Source organism: Neodiprion lecontei, chromosome 7, assembly GCF_021901455.1.
Source record: "Neodiprion lecontei isolate iyNeoLeco1 chromosome 7, iyNeoLeco1.1, whole genome shotgun sequence".
NCBI lineage: Eukaryota > Metazoa > Arthropoda > Insecta > Hymenoptera > Diprionidae > Neodiprion > Neodiprion lecontei.
In genome coordinates this window covers 10548371-10555244 of record NC_060266.1, presented here as the reverse complement: position 1 = coordinate 10555244, position 6874 = coordinate 10548371, and the positions used below count along the sequence as shown (strand labels likewise).

Here is a 6874-nt window from a genome sequence, read left to right as displayed (position 1 = left end):
ACGCGGGACTAACAATAAACCCAGAGAAGTGCGAATTCGGATGCGCACAAGTCAAATATCTCGGATACATAGTAGACAGACACGGACTACACATAGACCCCGACAAAACACAACCCATAGAAAACTACCCAAACCCAAAAACAATAAAACAACTACGGAGACTAATTGGCATGGCATCATGGTACAGACGCTTCATACCTAACTTCGCACACATTACAGAACCACTAACACGACTACTGAAAAAAGACCAGAAATGGCACTGGGGGGAAGAACAAGAAAACGCAATGAACACAATCAAACACGCACTCACATCACCACCCACACTCGCATGCCCAGATTACACACAAACATTCACACTACAAACAGACGCTAGCGGAACAGGGATAGGTGCCGTACTAACACAATCTCTCGATGACGAAGAGCATGTCATAGCCTACGCTAGCCGTGCGCTAAGCGAGGCAGAACGTAAATACTCGACAACTGAGAGAGAATGTTTGGCGGTACTCTGGTCCATAAAAAAATTCAGACCATACGTGGAAGGATACCATTTTAAAGTCATTACAGATCACCACGCACTGAAGTGGCTTAGACAATTGAAAAACCCCACAGGCCGACTTGCACGATGGGCACTAGAACTATTAGAATACGACTTTGACATTACACACAGAAAAGGTACAATGCACGACGTGCCAGACGCACTTTCAAGACGACACGAAGACGAAGAACACATAGACACAATAGAAGACACGACAGACAAGTGGTACACATACAAAAAAACACAAGTACAAACACGCCCAGAGAAAAACGAGTCGTGGCGAATCAGAAACAATCAACTATACTTCCACCGCCCGAACCCCCTACACTCAAACCTCCTACCAGACACAAACCCATGGAAACTAGTCATACCCAAAGACAAAATAACACACATACTACACGAAAACCACGACGTAACACAAGCAGGACACTTAGGGATCGAAAAAACATACCAACGAGTAGCAAAAAAATATTATTGGCCAGGGATGTACAGAGACACAGTAAACTACATAAAAAAATGTGACACATGCCAAAGAACAAAAACAATACAAGCGCGACCGGCAGGACTGAAGGGCATGAGAATTATCGAAGAACCGTGGACAGTAGTAGCCTCCGACATCATGGGCCCACTCCCACGATCAAAAAAAGGAAACCAATACATCATAGTGTTCGAAGACCTATACACTAAATGGGTGGAAATCATACCGACACGCAAAGCAAACGCCAAAACAGTAGAACAGACATTCCACTCACACGTAATATCACGATGGGGTACACCACGCATACTACTGACAGACAACGGCACACCATACATAAACAAACTCATACGCGAACTGACACAAAAATTCAACATTAGACACGCAACAATCCCCCCATACCACGCACAAGCCAACCCCGTAGAGCGAGTCAACAGAACCGCTAAAACAATGATCCAAGCCTACGTAAACAACGACCACACAGAATGGGACATACACTTACAAGACTTACAATTTGCAATCAATACATGTACACACACATCAACTAAACACACACCAGCCTTTTTAAACCTAGGAAGGGAATTAAATCCCACACAATGTCTAAGAAATCAGTTAGAGAACCACGACGAAGTAGAATTACAAGACACAGACAGATGGACAGACCACTTGAGACGACTACAAATACTTAGAGACGAAGTACAGAGGCACTTGATAGAAGCAAACGAAAAACAAGCACACTACTACAACCTACGAAGACGAGACATTCAATTCAAGGAGGGAGACAGAGTACTAAAAAAGAACCACACACTCTCATCCGGACCAGAACGAACGACAGCTAAGTTAAATAAAAAATTCATAGGCCCATACATAATCACTAGAAAAGTCTCACCCACAATATACGAATTAACAACAGAGAGCGGTAGAAATATAGGAAAATGTCATATAGAAGACCTAAAATTATATACATAATCAAATAACACACCCCGAAAATAAACTAACATGTGTATTCACTCCACAGAAACACAACATGGAAAATCAGCAAACAAAAATACCGGCCCTGATGACGCTGCGACTGACGAGACCGACGACAACGACGACACAAACAGAAAAAACACCACTATTACAAACACCAGGACAGGCCCCACACCCACACAAATACGGACGCGACGGCACACACCAGACGGAGACCCGACGAACCCTACTACCGACACCCCCCACATACAGAAAGGTAATACAGACCACCACGACGACAACACACTTAACAACCACTGCACCCACAGCCACACAGAGACACTCACAAACACACACAACGATGATCACACACACAAGTACACCCTCCGGACCAAGGCAATGCCCGAAATGCAACGGACTGGTCCGGGGCACCAAATACACAGAACACATACAAACATGCACACACACTAACACAGACACACCACACCCACCACAAATTATCACACACCCACAAACAGTTACCCACACCACACGAACCACGGCCACACACACGACTACACACCCACCCACCAAGAAACAAACACCCCATACAACCACACGCCCCACACCCACACCAACACCACGGTACACACCACCCCCAGCATCACCCTCTCAATGGGCACACACCAGATTCGCGAGACCACAAACAACACAAGACAGAATCTTACAGACATTCGCCAACATGGACAGACACACAGAATCGACACAGACAAAACAAACATGCAAACAACACACAGGACCACACCCCGAGATAATAGCCATAATCGCAAGTTTAGAACCAGCAAGCACCCTATACGACGAATTACGAGCACAAAGAGAAAGATACATGACCAGACGGGCACACGAACGCACAAACACTGACGAAACAGAAGCCAGCACCTCAACACACCAACCACACACCACACATCAAACAGCACCACACAAAACACGACCCCCCAACACACCAGACACCGACAGCGACACAGATTCCACCACCTCCACCGCAGAGACAGTGATACACATCGAAACCACACACACAGGCACGCTACAAACACAAACGACGGACAACGACACAGACAGTAACACCGACACCACCTCACTCACGGACACAGTCGAACATACACAAACACCCCAACCAGCCACACACACCACACGGGACTCAAAACGATACAAAAAACGAAAATCAATACGGAAACAGAAAAAAGAACAAAACAGGAAACACTAGACAAACTGACAACACCAAACGGACGGACGAACAACGACGCTCACACAACACGGGACGCAATACGATACAAAAAAAAAAAAAAAAAAAAAAAAAAAAAGGGACAAAACAGAAAACACCAAATACACTAACAACATCAAACCGACGGACGAACAACGACAGACGGAGGCCAAAGAAACAGAACACAACCCAAAAGGGGAGAAGAAACCACGAGCCACGAGGTACAAAGAACAACGCAAAAACTCACCAAGACCCACACCGACGAGAGCCACCGTACCAAAACCAAAAATTCAAGTACAAAATAATATAAGAATAGAATAAGTTTATATAAGAGAAAAAAAAAAAAAAAACATGATTTTGATTAAGACACACGAGACTAAGTAGAATAAGTAGATATAAGACGACCCACAACCCACACCAAACACACACCCCGCAAATACAACCCAACCTCCATCCCTTAACCCCGACAGATCGGAGCAGACAACACAGAAACAACAAAAATAACAAAAAGAGAATACACAGACGAAAGGACCACAAAATCCGTCACCGAAACCGGCTCACCCTATAGGCCTCGCCCCGCGTGGGGAGGGGGGAGTTGTGACGTTGCACCTAGAGTGCAAGTCACAACAAACCCCAAACCCGCGGGGAAGAGCCGAACGGGTGAGCCCTGTCCCGTCGGGAAAGACCCGAACATCACCGAAGCCCCCCCGACGCTCGGCAGAGCCGAGCGCCAGATTCAGTACGACAGCACCCTACCTGCAGGATAGACGTGACCAGAGAAAGAACGAGGAAGAGAGAGAAAGAACGAGGAAGAAAGAGATAGAACGAGAGAAAAAGAGAGAGAGAACGACGAGACCGGGAACACAGACGCCCCACTGAACACCGTTACACACACACGCCAACGACACCAGGTCAGCCTGCATTATACCGCCGATCTGCTCCTCCCCTCGCAATACCGACCCTTTCTACCTCACACTCCACGTCACGCTACACCACCCCATCCCCTCGCAATACCAACCCTCCCGACTTCACACTCCCCGGCACCTCACCCACTCTCCCCCCCCCCCCCCCCCCCCCCGCGCGCGTACCTGTAAGTTAGTATTAAGAAACGCTAAGGGCTGAGGCGTGATCAGCCCCCGTTCGAGTCTACAACCCTTTGTATTTTTCTTAGTTTAAGTCGGCCCCTTTTGCTCAAATATACACATCAAGTTTTACCAATTATATCCGCCCCGTCTCTAATTGTCTCCCCCCCCATATTATTCGTGCGGACTCAAAACCCGTCACATAGTCAACCTTCTGTATCACAGTAAGTTTTTTTAATGAGTGAATATAGAAAGTGTTCTTCCTCTTCAAGACACGACTTGTAAGAATGTCTGTAAGTGTGTTTACATTTTGGCATCTTACGCTTCTTGGTGCGAAGCTCGTAAGACAGTCAATGACCGTCTAATATTGAAATGCGGATCGTCTATCGGATTTCGGTCATTGACTGTCTTACGAGCTTCGCACCAAGAAGCGTAAGATGCCAAAATGTAAACACACTTACAGACATTCTTACAAGTCGTGTCTTGAAGAGGAAGAACACTTTCTTTATTCACTCATGCTATCGCAGCACAAGAAAACAAATTTGAACTTACTGGTGATGAGAGGAATTAACGACATCAGAGTCAGGGCGGCTAGGTGGTCTAGTGGAGTAAGGCTCCGGTAAAGCATCGCTAGATACCAGGTTCGATTCCTGGCTCCGTCGTTAATTTTTCGAATTCACCAGTTTTTCAAAAATTATATACGTTTCACAAAGTTTTTTTAATGTTTGTTATATTGTCTATACTGCACGAAATTATTTTTATTTAATTGAAATATATTTTGTTACAGATCAAGTGAAAATACATCGACGCTTCATGATTTACAAGCGAGCACTTCAATTGATCCGTTCGATTATCAGAAGAGGTGAGAGAGATATTTATTTAACATTATAATAGTACACTCAACGTGCAAAATATCTGCGACGAACGATTTGAAAATTGACGGTCTGTGACCAGATTAGGTTAAGCAAGTGAATTGATTTCGCATTAAAATGTTTAAACTATGGTAATAAACCGTATGGCGTTTGTCAATTTAACAAATTATTTAATTAAAATATACCTTTTCACAGCTCAAGTGCAAGTGTACCCATGCCTTCTGACGAGGAGGCGAGTAATTCGTCTGTTCCCGCTTCGATAAGCGATCCGTCCGATTGTCAAACGAGGTGAGATATTTATTTAACATAACATAATTTTCAACTGCAAAAAACAGTGTATCTGTGTTCAATTAACAGCTTATAAAAGACACTTTTATAACAGTTGTATCGTTGTATTTATATTGTATTTACTGCTCTATTGATTTTTATTTAAGGATGTTCTATGGTTAAAAAAAGTTAACAGAATTCTTTAAAATTTTGCAACATGATTGTATAGATAAAACTAAACCTATCTTCTATTTGGCAAAATTTTACGTGTTGGTGATTTTATCGAGTAATTTGATGTTGAAAATTCTCAAAATAACACGGGCTCTTATGGACGGCCGAAGATTCGATTCAATTTCATGATTTTTTTAATAGAAAAAGTTAAGAGACAAAAATAAGCATTGGATATTTAAAAAGTATATTTTTCATAGATTTATTCCGTAAATGTGGTATATGTCATTCCGAATGATTCAAAGAGCATTTGAATATTAAAATAAATTTCTCGTAACTGATACGACTACACGTGAGAGATTTGGCATCGTTGCGAGGAGGTAATATACGTGTATACATCTATACGTCTGTATTAGTAAACTTAGCCGACGTTTTTAGTGAACATAACCATGAATTACTATTTCTCATCAAATGTTTATTAATAGTTATTATAAAGTTACGTGGAATATATAGTGTGAATTATAAAAAGTTTTAGGAATTATATGAAAATTATTTTAACTGATATATTTCATACGAAAGTGTCATTTATACAGTTTTAAGACAGAAGAATTTGTTTACTTTAAGTTGACAGCCATTGCTCTCTCCTGTGTTAAAGTATAGGGTACCCCTCTGCCCCTTTGCCCTCCCGCATGACAGCATAGAACATCCTCAATTAAAATATTAAAATATACGTTTTTACAGTTCAAATGCAAGTGTACCGATACCGTCTGACGTAGATGCGAGTAATTCGGCTGCCGAAATCGCGATACCAATGAATATGCCATCATGTTCGGAACCAAGGTATAGTATTTATTTTGATAAATGAATTTATTTTAGACTGGTGTATTGTAATGGTATTTTAAATAAATATTATTTTACGGTAATGAGGAAACCGCCGCTAGCAGTTCAAATCTATGCATATTTTGAGGTCAAGCGAGAAAGAGGTTGCATCCCCGTTATTTGACATTGCACTTATCGAACAATAATAGCATTGCGAGTTCCTTGATATCGAATGCGAAAACAGTTAACGATTATGAATTCGTTAACAAAATTGAAGATCATGTGCGTGAGAAGCGTGTCATCGCTTATCATTTGCCTTGCCGAAATGATTTTCTTCGTCAGTGCGAGCGTTCTCAGCCCAAGGAGAAAACTCAGTACCATAAAGAAAGAGAATGTCACAGTATTGCTTATAAGCAAGTCTGTGATTATATTAACGATGTTATTTTTGAGCAAAGAAAATGCGTC

General features: G+C 42.4%; 1 long non-coding RNA gene across 1 annotated transcript; it reads left to right on the top strand.

Moving 5' to 3' along the window:
• The first annotated feature begins 1440 nt into the window (after positions 1-1440).
• LOC124295352 lies at positions 1441-2320 on the top strand. Its single transcript, XR_006905270.1, has 2 exons — positions 1441-2238; positions 2291-2320. It is a non-coding gene; the product is annotated as an uncharacterized LOC124295352 (long non-coding RNA).
• Positions 2321-6874: the final 4554 nt, after the last annotated feature.